Source organism: Nothobranchius furzeri, chromosome 10, assembly GCF_043380555.1.
Source record: "Nothobranchius furzeri strain GRZ-AD chromosome 10, NfurGRZ-RIMD1, whole genome shotgun sequence".
NCBI lineage: Eukaryota > Metazoa > Chordata > Actinopteri > Cyprinodontiformes > Nothobranchiidae > Nothobranchius > Nothobranchius furzeri.
Window position 1 is genome coordinate 29,210,011 of NC_091750.1, and position 16,323 is coordinate 29,226,333.

At 39.9% G+C, this 16,323-nt stretch overlaps 1 protein-coding gene across 6 annotated transcripts in view; it reads right to left on the reverse strand.

Annotated features, from left to right (window-relative positions):
- Window positions 1-16,323, reverse strand: part of cadm1a (cell adhesion molecule 1a) — a 634,562-nt gene that overhangs the window by 335,498 nt on the left and 282,741 nt on the right. Inside the window, exon 2 of one of the 6 annotated variants that reach the window (XM_054731109.2) lies at window positions 13,338-13,397. The exons of the other annotated variants lie outside the window; for them this stretch is intronic. The gene's annotated coding sequence lies outside the window, so the exon portion shown is untranslated. The remainder of the gene's footprint in view (window positions 1-13,337; window positions 13,398-16,323) is intronic. 6 annotated transcript variants of the gene reach the window in all.

Sequence of the window (16,323 nt, forward strand, 5' to 3'; positions counted from 1 at the left end):
TTTTATTCATTCTTAAAGCTTCTTGGACTGAATGTTTTTAAAGTTTGACAAACAAATTATTTTGTTTGCAATATATATATATATATATATATATATATATATATATATATATATATATATATATATATATATATATAAGCAGCTTAGGCTTTTCAAATTAAAACTAGAAAAAATCTGGGAAGTTTGAGGGGAAAAAAGAGCCAATTATTTTTTATTTGCAGGTTCATCGTTGTGGTTTTGAGCCATTAAGCAGGAATTTCCACATGATTTTATGCTCTGAGAGAGTAAACCGTTATTTGGATTTTCCAAACCTTGTATGGAGCTATTGGAATAAAAACGCATTACCTAAAAATATCATTACTTTCATTTACTTAATATTTACATCCTAATTACATTATATGACGGCGTATGTAATGTTTACTGGCCCAAATGACTTTAAAACGGAAAGATGTTTTTCTTCTGTTGCTTTCTGTAGACATTAAAGGGTTAAAAACTCATTGAAAATAGAAATTGATTCATGCTGAATTTTTATTTTCTTGTTTTGGAAGTTTAAAGCTGAGCCGGTTGGGGCGAATATTCAAACGCATCAGCAAATGAAAACACCTCTGCCAGCAGGATTAGCATCATCCATGTCGTCTATCACAATAAAATACATTTTATTAGTGTTTTTTATGCTTTCCTACAGGCTGAAATACCCTATTAGCCTAAAACTGTTTTATTTTGACAACACCTGCTTTTTCCTCCCAAAGACCCCTGTGAAGAACCCGTGGACATGTTGTTTTCTAAAACATGAGCTTCCTAAAACTCAACCAATGAATCATATGTCATAATTCAGTTATACGGACATCCCTGCATCAAAGCACAGCTTTTTACAAAACACACGTTACACCTCAGATTTCCTCTTACTTCCACCCAAACTTGACCGTCTCTTCCTCGCAAAGTACATTCCCCCAAGTGTTGAGCAAGCTGTCAGAACCATCTCAACCAGTGCAAAAGAATCCTGCAACAGTTCAAAGATTGTAATAAGTCTGCTTTCAAATGTAGAAACGAGTGTGTAAAGCAGCAGCCCGGAAAAAAAGGGAAAGCCAAAGCCAGCGACGCGCATCATTGGGCAAAATGACAGCTCCTTAGTAAAGGGAATTGGCAGTGCTGTTTTAGTGGATTCCTGTGCTTCATCTCGCTAGCTGTTGTTTTCAGTCACTTTGAGCCAAGTAATTGTCAAAGCTGAGCACCTTTCAGCCCCTGCAGAGAAGGTCGCACCACCCCGTCAGTAAACAGCAGGGTTCTTTGAATTTCTAATGTTCCCCTTCTCCGTGTGACAGGAACACAACTGATGGCAGGTGCCGACTTCGAGTCCAATCTAAGAGAGCAAAAAAGACGTTTTGGGACTAAAATGAGCAATTGCAAAACAACAACTGGAATTTCTCCTGAGAAGTGACTACCTCACATTTCAGGGCCTTGTGATCTCATCTTAGGCTAATGCTCAGCAGAGCGCAGCTCGAATGAGGTCGGGAGCGCCGCCCGTGCTTCACGGCCCTCCATAAGAGACGGGCTTGTGCAGAGAAACTATGAAAGCAATTCATCTTCATAAAAAGTGTAATTGATAGTGATGTATAGTGTTTCTGAGCCGTGGCACGCAGCGTTAGCTTGTTGAAGGGCCCTTCATATTTCACACTTTGTTGTTTGTTTACAGCTTCAAAGATGCTCACAGATATTCAGAATCTATAAAACAAACAGTGAGGCTATTTCAGGCAAGTAGGGCAACACAAATAGATCTGAGACTGACATCTGGGGTGTGGAATTAGATTTCTGAGGCCACGCTGTTACTGAAGTACACATGTACAACAGAGGCTAGAGAGGCCAATGGTGTGCAGCGGCCAGTATTGGCCCCATTGGTACGAAGAATCGTGCAGCGGTGCTCTGATTTTTTGGCTCATTTGCTGGCGTACTGCAGCTCTGCAAAATCAAGCTCAGCAGCTAATCCAGCTGGGAGAGCAGTCAGAGCAGCCAGTCCTTGCTCACTTCAACAGCAGCTCCACCTGCTTTTAGGTGGATGCAGCTTTGTGTCGCCCCTCAGGTATATAAATCAAAAATGGCACGCAGTATATAAGATTTACAGGTAAAAAAAGAGAGCGAGACGGAGAGCAAAAGAGAGAGACATGCTCACCCTGAAATACGAGCTCAACACGCTGACGCAGACAAAAAAAAAGGCCTCTCATATTTTCTCGTTGAAGGCATTGTAGGAAATGTGAGCTATTAATAGTCAGAGCCATTAAACGGTACACATGCTGGCTGGGGTTTGGCAACAACACAAAAGAAAGAGCGTGACCTTCTGATGTCATTTCAGACAGCTAAGCAGGAACGAGCGGCAGTAGAAGAAGAGGAGATCCACGTTGGCTAGCCGAGGTGAGACACTGAACGAGCGTTCTGCTCTCATATCAGCAGACGCGTTCTGAGCTGCGTTTGCTCTAAAGTCAATTATTTAAATGAGCTTGTCTTTGGTGGGAATAAAAGTGAAAGACCCCAGCCTCCTTTTTGATTTATCCTGGTAGCAGAGCCCTCCGTGGGTCATTTATCAGCTAAATGGCTTTTTGAATCCATATTCTAAAGTTCATTACAGCGATTAAGGATTTATTCAGTCATAGCTATAGATAATTCATCTGAGGCCTATTTAAATGCCTTTATGTCGTTGCTCCATGAGAAAGTTTTTTTAAAGAGGCACTGGAGAAAAAAATAAGAAAAACAAGCAATAGATGTGGGCTGGCTGGGTATTTTTCATTTTGCTTCATCACACAAAAAGCTCCCAAACTCACCAGAGGGGTTTAGGATCTGTCAAAACGGTGTTCTTGATGAAAGTTGTGCTACTTCTTGAACATTTGAGTAAAAAAAATAAAGTTTAGCCTTTTTTTTTGTATAATCTTCTTTCCAATCTCATGATCTACAGAGGAGTTTTAATTCAACTTAAACTGATCACTAAATATGGATCAATGACCAAATACTATCAGAGTCAACCCAATTCAAGATGGCTGCTCCAACCAACTAGCCACAAAAAGCACCAAAAGGTCTCCAACATTGTTAGCTTTACAGATATTGATCTGGATTGTGGTGTTGTACCCAGAGTTAATCCCAACACATAATCTGGGGATTGAGACATTGCACAATTGCGTTGCTTAAAACCTTGGTCATTCATTTCGGCACGACTCAAAAAGCATTTGTTGGATGTACATCTGGTTAACTATTGGAGTCAATCCAATGCAAAATTGCAACCATGGTAAATGAACCTCAGTTAAAAAACGTAATCATTTACTGTTGGTTTTGAGGCAAAAGTCATGAAAACCGATGCATCTTCTGAGTTCTAACAGACCTCGGGATGTCTCATGGGGTTGTGCATGACAACAGAACATAATGTAGTACAAGTACTTACAGGTGAACACTATTTAAAAGAGGTAAAGGTCATATTTTTCACCCGTACATCCATAATGCTTTCATTTCCCAACATCCTGATTCAAAACCAATTACAGCATGTAATATGAACTCGTCCAAAGAAGGTTCGGTTTTTGTGTGTTATCAGTTGAAGCTGCAGTGTTTCCCCAAATGCAAGAAAAAAATATTTTAATCAAAATAGAATAAAAACACTCTTTTCTTTAAAGCTCCTCCCAAAGCCACGCCTCCATAACTTGCAAACAGTGCTTTAAAGGTGTAAAATGTGAAAAAGTTGCGTAGCATCCCTTTAAATCCAACATGTCCGACTCACAGATAAGTAAAATGTGCAGCTTGTGATGTGGCGCTTTAACATAAGTACAGAGTGTATCTTTTAATATTTCCTTTTATGATTTCTGTCACCAGTAGCATGTTTATGTCTGCATATGTCTGATCAAAAGTTTGTTTAAGAGACACGAGTTACATTTTCTGAGCTGAGAGAATGTACATTTTCAAGTAGGGCTGGGCGGTATGACGATTTTAGACCGTTTTACGATCGACACATCTGACGGTCTGTCATTTTTGAGAGACCTTTTTATCACAATTCTCAGCTCTGCTGTTGAATTTCTGCCTCTGAATGAAAAGGGAACTTACCTCAGGTGAATGACACGCCTTTGTTTGACCCTTAACCAATCAGAGTGAGTCATAGTAATATATTAGTGCCCCGCTTGTTTTCACCTGTGTGTGAACAAACATGGCTTCGGCCGCGGCTGAGAGCGACAACGAGGTTTTCGTTCCAAAGAGGAACGCCTCGTCCGTTATATGGAACTGGTTTGGTTTTTCACCAGATGACAAAGACCAGCGAAACGTCATTTGCAAGGAGAGCGTCAAGGCAAGTGATGGCAACACCACAAACTTGTTTAATCACTTGAAAAGAAGGCATTCCAAACAATACAACGAGAGCCAGCTGGCAGCTGAAGCTAAAAAGCCTGCGGCTGCAGCGGCTAGTGCTTCTTCCAGGCAGCAAACGCTAACAAACACTAACAAAACGCACTCCCTACGACAGAGACAGCAGACGATGGAACAGCGTGACAGATGCAGTGACGTACCACTTGGTTAAAGATTTGTGTCCCGTGCGAACAGTAGGAGCGGGATTTAAGAACATGATAAAAACATTGGATCCGCGCTACGAGTTTTCCAGCTGCAAGTATTTTTCGAACACCGCCATTCCACGCATGTACGCTGAATGCAAAGTGAGAGTTGCAGAAAATATTCAGAATGTGCAGTTTTTTGCTACCACAAGCGATCTCTGGTCCAGCCACACATCAGAGCCGTATTTGAGCTTAACTATCCACTACATGAGCAACTGGGAGCTACATAGTATTTTGAACAAGTTCATGTTTGCACAATACGTTTGCAATTGACATGTTTGCACTTTAAATATGTTTACGGTTTTAATTTATGTTAAGTTACTTGAAAAACGAGAAAAACAGATTTTTGTAATAGTTTCTCTCAGGGCTTTTATCATCTCTGGTGTGAGTTTAAAATATAAGTGTGTTAGCACTGTGCTGATTATCCCTAATATGAATAAATGTTTATTTATTCAATGTTTCTCTTCTTTAATACGCAATTGAAGTTATGCTATTCATGGGTAAAAAATCGTGATAAAATCGAAATCGTGATAAAATATTGGAAAAATCGTGATATTCTATTTTTGCCATATCGCCCAGCCCTATTTTCAAGTTGACAATCCAAAACCTTGGAAGGAATCTGCTCTGTTTTTACTTTTACACGGGCAGTCTCTTTAAATCGTGAAGCCTCGGTGACCCTATGAAGTAGTTTACAAGTTGAATGCATGTAAACTGTGATCCATAACCAGCTAGCATCAAAAATACATCATAATGTAAAAACACAACAGACTTTACAGAAACTCAAATTTTTAATTAAATCTTTCACTAGAGTCCATCAGAGGCTGCTGCATCCACTCTGTACTAAGCTGCTGTTCTTTGTCTCCCCCAGGGAGCGTCTCCCCCAGGGAATGCTGTTCCATGCATTTCACTAGCATTTTATATGCAGCTTTTCGATCTGAGAAACAAACATCGGCCAGGTCTATTTCTAAGTAATGACTTGAGAAGGAATTCTTACCTGGGAACATCAGAAAATCCAGTAATCTTTTGATAATAAGGTTACTTGACGGCAATCCTGATCAAACAGTATTTTGCATCAATACACTCCGCATCCCTGTTAGAATTCAAAAAAGTTCTTAAGAAATCTTGAAGGAATTCATTAACTACCTGGAATTCAAATGTCAACAACTTTCTTCTAAGTTCAACAGTTTCAGTCTCATTTTTTTACAGTGAGCTTACATTTAATATATAAATTGTATGAGATGTTTTAAAAAGCAAGATAAATATAAACACATTTAAGCTGGTGCAAGCTAATCATTAGGATTACCATGGTAACCACAAAAGTGTGAGACATCTATGGAAGAAGGTTACGGCCACTGAAATGAAAGATAGAAACGAAAAAGAATTCTGACTTTAATCTCGAAATTCTGAATTTCATTATTTAGACGTCTGAAATTAAAGTCGGAATTAAAAAATTTAATCTGAATTCTGAGATAAAAGTCAGAATTCCGAGAAAAAAATAAATGAATCTGATTTCTGAAATAAGTCGGAATTACGTGAAGAAAATCTGAATTATGAGCAAAAAAAGTCAGATTTTTTAGATTAATTTCAGAATTCCGAGAAAGAACAAATCTGAATTCTGAGATTAATTTCAGATTTCTGTTTTATCTTCCACAGACACATGCACAAATAACTTCTAACAGATATTAATTAAAAGGCGGTCATATTATATTATAATATTATAATAATAATTATTATAATCATACAGAGCAGTGATAGCATGTATGTTTTTGTGTGTTAACAGAATTTTATGCAGTCATTTTTAAAAGGTTCTACTTATACTAGTGGAAATGTTGGGGTTCTGAGCCTTCAGGCACCACGATTACTGTTTGTTTTTTCATTCCTCTGGTTCCCGTGACAACGTCCATTCTCTTCTACCAGTTAAACAATCCTATTGGCTACCTTTCCAGCAAACCCAGCAGACTACATTCCCTCTATCCTCTCAAACAAACCAGAATTTGCTTGAGGCAAATCGGAAGCCTGAATTTCCTGCAGCCTTCAACTTTCACATGGCAGTGGACTCTTATGCTTAAATAAACAAATGAAAAGAATCAACCCCAGAAAGAATCTCTTCAACTCTTTGAAATGATCCTAAAACAAGCATTCACCTTCATCCATTGTGCCTCCCAACGTCCTCGGACATGGCCAGAACTGATCCAGCTCATGAGGAGAATTAAATTAGGCCCACATTTCAATTCTTCGCAGGCTCCACGCTGCGTTGGTCTGCTGCTGGGGAGGGCCGGGCTTCACGGAGGGGGAATGGGTGGGGAAAAGACAAGGAAGAAGGGAAGCACCTCGGAATCTGACTGGGATAATCTATAGAGTTCATTAAGCTCCGTGTCACTGTGAATGCTCTGCTTAGCCACTCAGCGTCGGAGAAAAAGTTATCTCTGACATCTTCCGACCTTTAGTGGTGGTAATGTTGGCTGGAGCCGAGATCCGTATTCATAGTGAGCGGGTTTGGAATTCCTCCCAGATCTCTGCTAACCTTTAGTTTCTCCATCAGGCGAACTCAGGTGTGTGTAGCAGGTAAACCTGACTGTGTGTGTGTGTGTGTGTGTGTGTGTGTTGCAGGATGAGAGAAGAACGATTAGAGTTCTCAGAGCTGATGACGATGTGAGATTACTAGAAGGCCGATATTCTGATTAAACCTAATTTGTTGGAGTCCGAGTTTAATTAAAGACAAACGGCCCGATTCTGCCGTGGAGCCAATGAGCTCTCTCAGATGTCATTGTTGAAATCTAACGAGAAAAGCGTTTAACGTACACATTCACCTAATCCCAGTAATGGCCCCGACTCACAACACGCCTGTCTCTGCTGTAGGTTTGACAAGAAGCACAATTTACACTGTAAAATCGGATTAGTTATGCTTACTCAAAAAAAGCATGCACTTAAAATGAATACACAGCACTATGTAAAAATGTGTTGGTGTTGCTAATTCTTACAAAGTTAAATTAACTTAAGTACAAGTTACTTTAAGACAAACTAGTACAAAGTACTGAAAAGATTAGCTCAACGAACTAGCATTTTTGAGTTGTATATCCTTAAGCAGTAGTAAACTAACCACATTTTAAAGTACTTTGTACTCGTATCTTAGTTTTAGTAACTTACATTTAAGCTAATCTTGATTAGTATGCAGTAATGGAATTTAAAAGGTATTTAAAAAGGAAGAAAACAGTTTTAAAGTTGATTGTAAATGTTGTTTAAGTATTGAGATCTTTGAATGTTCTTGTCCTGCCCTGAGCCATTGCAGGTGAACTCGTCAGTGTCTGATGTCACCTGACCAGCTGGTCCTGGATCTGCTGAGGGGGTGGGGCCATTGCTGTCGCTGGTCCCAAATGAAGAAAGTCATAGCTAGCAAATGTTTGTCTTTCAAGCTAGTTCCAGTTATTCTGTATTCAATTTTAGTGACTTGTACACGTTTCACTGTGCTTTTTATTTCATTTTTATTTTCATAGAAATTTATGTTGTATGTTTTTAAATAGTTTTTAAAGAGCTGTGTTAATATTGTTGGCATGGATTTAAGTCTTTAATAAAATATTGTTATTGTTTCTTTGCCTTACAGCCATGCAGTTTGACTCATAAAATACATCATCTAAGCAAATATGATCAATTTGAGCTCAGCTGCATGTATGATGATCACAAACTAAACCATCTGTTTTGGTCTCGGTACGTAAATCTGACTACATTTAAAGGGATGGTGACATGTGAGTGATTGACAGATCAGACCCACCAATGAGAGTGTACAGTTCACAGCAGGGCGGCCAGCAGACGTGGACGTGACGTTTATAAAATAGTCAAAAACCGCCCGACAGTTGTTATTTTTAATTCTCACAGATGGTGAACCTAACCTTTCAGTCCCAAACGCGGGATTTTACCGGAACAGTAGACCCTTTAAAAGCCTTTCTTGGACTGGCTCGTATGGATTTAGGATGGGGTTTATTTGTGTTGCCTTTCAAGCAGAAATAAAGGGAATAAAGCCAAGAAGCTGCCATGGAAACACCGAAACTAACACAGATCTTTATAGGTAATGTTCTAAAATGACTAATTATAACAAAAGCAAAAAATATAAAGTCAGTTACAAGAAAAACTCATCCTCCCAGAGCCGGGTTTGCAATGAATTCTGGGAAATAGTTGAATTCAGTAGCTCCTGGAAAGCGCCTTTCTAGATGAAAATGAACAGAAGGCTTCTGTAGAGCAACAACAAAGTCCTTACCTGATATCTGATCAGCTTTAAAGATGCATTGTGTAGAAATGAAGTAAAAATAACATCCTGTGTTAAAATTTGGTTATTGCAACCACTTTAAACAACTCTGGAGCTCTCAACTCTGAATTTTGCCTAAAATGTGTAATTATGTTGTTTATTTGTTTACATTTTTCCCCTTTAGTCTTTAAAATACCAATATTTGCCCATAACTTCTTATTTTTTGTCTGTTTGATGTCATCATTTTAAAAATATTAGATCAGATGATACTCAGTACTCAAGTAGCCTTCTAATCAGATACTTTTTTACCCTTACTTGAGTAATAAACCCTATATCAGGAAAATATCGTCCTCGGTTTGTGTCCTTCCAGTGAGCTTTGCAGATGTGGGAAAATGTCATCAGGCAGTAATCGTTGTTAAATTCATAATTATTCTCGGAGAGAGACCAACTCTTATCTGCCCCTGGGAGCCCCGTAATGCATAGCGTCATTTCAACATGGCGGTGTCCGCGACACGGTTTATATGCAGGTAGCGGCGCTGCGGCTGCTTTATATAGCGACTCGTTGCGTTCTCCCTCACCCCAAATCCTCGGATCACGCATTTTAGCGAAAGCGCTAACGTTAGCTTGCCTTGCGTTGACTGTAGAGTTGTGGGTGATGGTCACGCAGATGTGTCATGAGATCTGAAGCGTTGCTGCCTTTCACACACACTTTTTCTGCACCTGCTGCAAACAGGATAGCCGTCTTCTATCAACTGTCCCTCGGCATTCTTCACATATCCAAAACATGCCCGTACTTCCCACTTTGTCTTCTTTGAGGGATAATAAATGTCCTCCTGAGTGCTGCCGTCTCCTCCTTTGACCATTATTTCAGCTTTAGCTTCAAGAAAGTTTTGGTTGTAAACAACAAAGTGCGCATGTGCCGCCGGCAACTTCAGCAGATGATACGGTGGCTGGTAAGGGTCACCGCGCCTACACCGCAGCCACGGTAAACCCACTGAGATAATATAGTTTTTTTTTAAACAAGACGGTTATTATTATTGTCAACTTTTTTACCGGGGTTTACCGCTACACCTGTTACCGTGACAACCCTACTCGCTTCATGCTCGTACTCGTCAAAAATGCTTTATCCGTACCGGATACTCGTCTGACTCAATTAAATGTCCGGGTCTAAATAGTCCAAAGTTTATGTCAAAGCTGCTTCAAATGAGCTGCCGCCATCTTAGTTGTTTTCCCTCTGTCACATAACCCCGCCCACCAAACCAATGTGCACTGTGATTGGCCCACCAAACTGATACTGGCAAAGCGCATTACAGACCTGCCGAGGCTACGAAGGGGCGTAGCTAGGCCGACATTCAGAGCAAAATCATTTTGCTTCAGCTACTGTCTGTCTAGATTTCTAGGATAGAAATGAACAGCATGCATCTAGACAGGTTGCCTGTCAGAAGGTGATCCGGTGAGTTTTTAACAGCCTTTATCTGCTTAAATGACAAAAATTTTTAAATAATGCAAAATCTAAAGAAAAGGCAGAATTTACAGCATCAAATTAGAGGACTCAGAAAAAAATTACATCTTTAATTTGATTAGCTGATTTAAAGGGAAACCATAAAAGAAATAAAAAGTCCTTTCAGACTAACATGTTATTAAAAGGTGGAATAAAACAGGCGTAAAACCATATCAAATTTTAAAAGTACCTGCCCAAACTAAAATCCTGAGTGGGGTTTTGATTTTGTCTGAGCTTTAATATATTGCGTTCATGTCTGCGAGCTCATGGGAGCGAAGGAGCCTGTCCGAGCCCATATGGGCCTTGTTTGTGTGCCATTCTCCATTAAAGCTGCAGCTGCCCAGCAGGCACGGTTCTCCACTCGGTCCAAAGCAGCCCACGAACCAGCAGCTCGCCGCCGTAAGTGATCGGCTACCGTTACGCCTCGGAGAGACTTCAATCACTCCGCTGATGTCGCGTTAAAAGTGCTGCTTCTGACAAAATATTTCCCACGAGGGACCTCGAGACATTCTCACACACTTAACCTGTCGGGTGTCTCACAGCGGCTGTGTCACAATGTCCTCTTGACGCTTTACCCCATCAAAACCTTACACCTTCCACAGTGTCCACCTACATTCATTTTTCTCACCCATTCATCTAGGATTTTATTCTCCCTTCTGCCTGCACAGCCTGCGCCACACAGAGGGAGAGGAAGAGCTGAACACTGCGAGTAATTAGTGGTCTTGATAATGGGGCAAGGCCAAGGAAGGTTGCCAATAATCTGGCCTAATTGCTCAGATGTATGCCAAAGCGTTCGTCTAAGGCGGGGTGGTAGATAATGGCTTTGGCAGGTGCTGCCAGGGATATGTTCCTGGTGACATGGGCCTTTAATGACCACTGGAGTGTGTGTGTGTGTGTGTGTGTGTGTGTGCGCGTCTAAACCAATTGGACAGAGTTTAAAAAAGAGACAATGCCAGTATGACCCATTAAATTCCCCTCACACATCCTGCTTGTCAATTTCTCCGGTTTTATCCAAAGTCTTCGTGTCTGGGTGACACTCTCCTGCAAATTGAATTTTAAAAGCTAAAACGTCGTCTAAAAGCTTTTCTAAAAGTTGTTGGATTCAAGTTTGGCAAACTCAAATCTTCAGGACCGAGACGACCGGCTTGATCACATCGCCAACACGTCCCGCTCGTACCGGTAATGAAACCATTTAGAAGCAGGGTCCAATTGAATTTGTTTAGCTATTTTCATCTTAAATTAAATTTCCTTATTTAGCCCCTTAACCAGATGATCTTAATTTATTCAGGCAACACTTGTGAGCTGCTGATGTCCCTTCACTTTTCTCATTAACATTCTAATTCGTGTTGCATGGTGATCCAAACCATAATTGACTGTGATTTATGAAATGGGCGGACCCGTTGTGTAAACACAGATCTACGCTACTTTATAATTAACATTTACAAGCATCTCAGTAAAACGTGAAAAATCCATTTATTACATACATATATGCTTAAATGTAAATGTAGTTTCTTGAATTTTTCTTTCTGCCTGCGAGGTTCTAATTTGTCACAGATCTGATAAGATTTCTAGTGAAAAAGCTAAATACGTCTGAACTAGGATTTACACTGAAGACATTTATAACCATGGACGTAATTTTTGGGGGAACGGGGGGGCATGTCCCCCCCACTTTTTCCAAAGTCAAGCTTTGACCCCTGTACTTTTTACCATCCAAAAACAATATTACACTATATTAAATTGACACTGGTTGAGCTCTAGGACCAAGCAGAAAACAACCATTTGTGTTGAAGCCTGTTTCCCATTAGAACATACTGTAAAGATCCCCCCCCCCCATGTCCCCCCCACTTCTAAAGTGAAAATTACGTCCATGTTTATAACGTTCTAATGGAAATCAAACAAATGAAAAACAAACGCAGGCAAATAAATGCGAGGCTGATGAGCATTTGTTAAAACTCAGTGTGGATTTGTTGACAACCTTTCTAAGTGGCCTAGTGGTAGAGTGTCCGCCCTGAGACTGGGAGATCAGGGTTCGATTCCTGGTCGGGTCAGACCAAAGACTTTGAAAAATGGGACCCAATGCCTCCCTGCTTGACACTCAGCATTAAGGGGTTGGATTGGGGGGTTAAACCACCAAATGGTTTCCGAGTGCAGCTGTGTCTGCAGCTCACCGCTCCCCCAGGGGATGGGTCACATGCGGAGAACAAATTTCGCGCACACACCTGTGTGTGTGACAACTGATGGGACTTTAACTTTAATATTTACGGCACGATGAGCTGTGTGGACTCTTGCAAAATTTAAGAATGACAGTTTAATTGCTTTTAAAGAGATAATGTGCAGTTTTTACTGTTAATCTCTGGAAATATTAATTGAAATGTTGTTGAAATTGAATTAAATGACGTCCAGTTAAATACTGGCGGCATCACAACATATAACCATAAAAATCAGGTCTAAAACACATCTAAGTCTCCAGATGGTGCCATCTTTCCTTCTACGGTAGCCCATGAGAACAAAATACATTTACAAAACCTTCATAAACATTCAGCAAACACATCAATTTATAAATAAAGCAGACTAGTTTAACCCAGCATCGCGCTTCGTTATTGTGAACCTCCTCAGTTTAAAAGTAAAAAAATGTAAAAACTGCTCCAGAAAGTTGCATAACCAGCAAAACATAAACGCCTCCTCAGAAATCATGGGACTTTCTATAAAAATACTCAACAAGTGATTGCTTTCCTATTCCAGGCAGCAGTAATCAGTAATCAGCCTGCAATGGAGAGAACACTAAAAGCTGGAGAGAGCACCGCTGAATAACAAGTACCCCAAATAAAGGTTCCCTAAATTTAGTAGCCATTCGGTTCCCTGCAGGCTAGCAGTGTCAGAGATCAAGTCGCAATGAGACTGTGACTTTTATCTGTATGTGGCCTGGTCAAAGCTGCTGAGGGAAGACCACCAGGGAAGTTCACATCTACACCGACTGAACCTCAGCCAATCACAGAGGAGAAAAGGAGGCAAATACGTTCCAAACCTGACGGCAGAAACAGGGCGAACCCAGCGGGAGCTCAGAGCGGCGTTGACCGACACTCACCTAAAAAAGGAAAGAGAGAGAGAGAGAGATCAGGAGAAATACAAAGACAAACTCGTGGGCTTCAGCTGCAGTGTTGACAAGACAAGAATCACGAAGCAAAAACTGAAGGAAGGTAATTACTGTGAATGTTTGAGAGGGTTGAGCTGCTTCATGTGTGACACAAAGCAAACTTCCTTTGTTACCGGTGCCGACTGGCTTGTCTCATACAGAAGGCAGAGAAGGGGACGTTCTGACAGGTAAGGATGGGATTCAAAAATCAGCATTCAGGGTTCATTTCTGTACAGATGCACCTGGTTTTAGTTTGATTAATGGTGTCGAGGTGGTAAAAAAGCTGCCAAACGTGCAGGTATCCAGCCAGACTGGTCATGTGACCGACCACCACGACTACATTAAACGTGTTTAGTGAATATGCCCAACGGGAATATGCTTGTTTTTTTATTCACTCGTCGAGAAGCCGAGGTTTAAAAAAAAGTAAAAGGAGATCAGTGATAAATATAATCAGGTGGACAGAGCCAGCTGAAAGTAACGCCAGGCCTGTTAATTAGAAATCTCCAGATTTAACCTATGAAGAGAAATATTGCCTAAAGTGTGTAATCTTTGAAGGATTGTCTTAAAACACTCAAATAATGATTTTTTTTGTAGTAAATCCGAGCTCCAAGGTGGAAAATGTTATCCAGCTCACATTTTATAGCAACAGCTTGGTCCAGTTTATGCCAGCAGGTGGCAGAGTTGAGCAGTTTAGCTTTTTCCACAATAAAATTAACAGACTATAAAAATATTGCACATAAGTCACTTTAGAAATGAGCTCTGAAAAAACATACATAGCATGCTAATTTTGTTTTTACCAGGTATGGAAAGTGTTTTTATATTTAATCAATCATTATAATAACTTAGAGAAAATAACGCCATTAACTCATTCACTGCCATTGACGACTAATGTCGTCATTTTAAATCCAACCGTTCACTGCCAATGACGGTTTGCATGTTTTTACTGTGTGGGCGTCGGACGAGCCCCCGCACCGTGTGAACAAACATCTCAGCTCTAAAGCCGATCTTCATCCGCATACGTCACACGTCACGTGATCAGGAAGCAGAACATCCATGTGTTAGGAGATCGTTTTGGGCCGTTGCTGTAAAAAAAAGTGAGGCGCAAACCGGAAAAGCTTCTGCCGATCACAATTCAACAACAGATTATGAAAGAACGGATAACGCTCAAAACACGCGGATTCTTCCTGATGTAAGAGGTGAGTCTCCGCTTTGTTTTTTTTTTGTTTTTTTTTGGCGTCGACATCATCCTAGCGCTCCTAGCGTTCTGTGACTTTTAAAAAAACAGTAAAAACGGTGAGAAACGCTGGCAGCGAAGGGCTTTACCGATCAGGAAACGGCTGGCAGTGAATGAGTTAATATTCATCTTTTTTTCCCATTCTCCCTCTCTGACATGTGGTAGTGACGTATGGCTAGCGCAACCACTAGGTGGTAGTAAAGTGCCAAGGAATTTACAAACTACCATGGTGCTTGTTTGTCAAATCCTGAGACCCAAATATGTATTTGGTGGGATTTAAAAGAAAAAACAACTCTAGCCATTACAGATTTATCACTTCATAAATGTGAACACATTTTAAAAAAAATTTAATAAAAATAAATAACGTTTTTGACAAACCTCTAAAAGAAAGAAAGGAAAAAAAATCATTTTTACTATAAAAAATATTTTAACTTAAAGTCAAGTGTTTCTAAATAGTACAAAAGCATGATTCCACATTCTGCCATGGGCTCAAATTAATTTAAATTATTATTTTTTGTTGCTAGAATGCTTTATTATAAGTAAATGAAAATAAAGATCATGGCTTTTAGATTCATGAATCTTAAATTAGGATAAAATCATGGAATCGGTTTTTCGAGAGCAGACCTGAAAAGAATGCAAGGACTAATTAACTTGAACCATTCGCCAACTTCTTAACTAATTTCTCTCTGACGATAAAACGTTGGTATAAGTGTTGCATCTGGAATCTTTCAAAATAAAAGCCCTGCTAAGACTTGAGCTGTCAGCTAAAGCCCTCTGGGGATTTTACATCTGAAATGGCTTCAGAAAGTGTTAAGAGGTGCATTAACGGCATAATGGAGCGTAATGAGTAACTTTAACGGGACTGATGGAAGCCACCTTTGTTACTTTATGTTATAACAGATTATATTATTACAGATGATGACTCGAGTCAAATGAAGTGCTGTTCCTGTCTGTTAAGTCCAGGTCACTATTTGAGTCAATTCTATTATAACACCTAATAAGCTGAGGTTTTTTTATTTAATGATTATGTTCAATTTACCTTCAAATTTGGTAAAAAAATAAATAAAACACACACACACACACACACACACACACACACACATACATAATTCTAAGTTGTTTTCAGAGGTTGGTGTGTTTTAACACACTCTCTGTTGATCATATAAAAATATAACAAACGCTATGTAAATATCTAAAAGAAAACAAGGTGCTCAGTGTGATGGATTACTTGTATCAGCCGAGCTGCTCGGCTCTGAAAGAAGATATTTATATCATCTTTAAATCACGCGGGACAAGCACATTCATCACACTGAAAATCGATGCTGTGCTTTGGCTGATGTTGGCTGAGTGTATCTGAGGTGCATCAAAACTGTAGGCTTGCTGAAACATTAAGCTCTTTATGGAGGCAGAAGCAGGAGTGATATGAAGCGAGCCGATCCAGGTCGCGGACTGACGGGAAGGTAAGATCTTTAGTACAAACAAACAATCAAAACAAACGTCTACCACCTTTAAACTCCACTAGATTACACGAGAAAATACCTACATGCATAAACTACAAAACAGGTTAATAAAAAGAAACAAATGTTAAAGCTGCTACCAGTGGCTCATTAGGGCCAGCGTGGTAACCATTTCCCTAGCAGCATT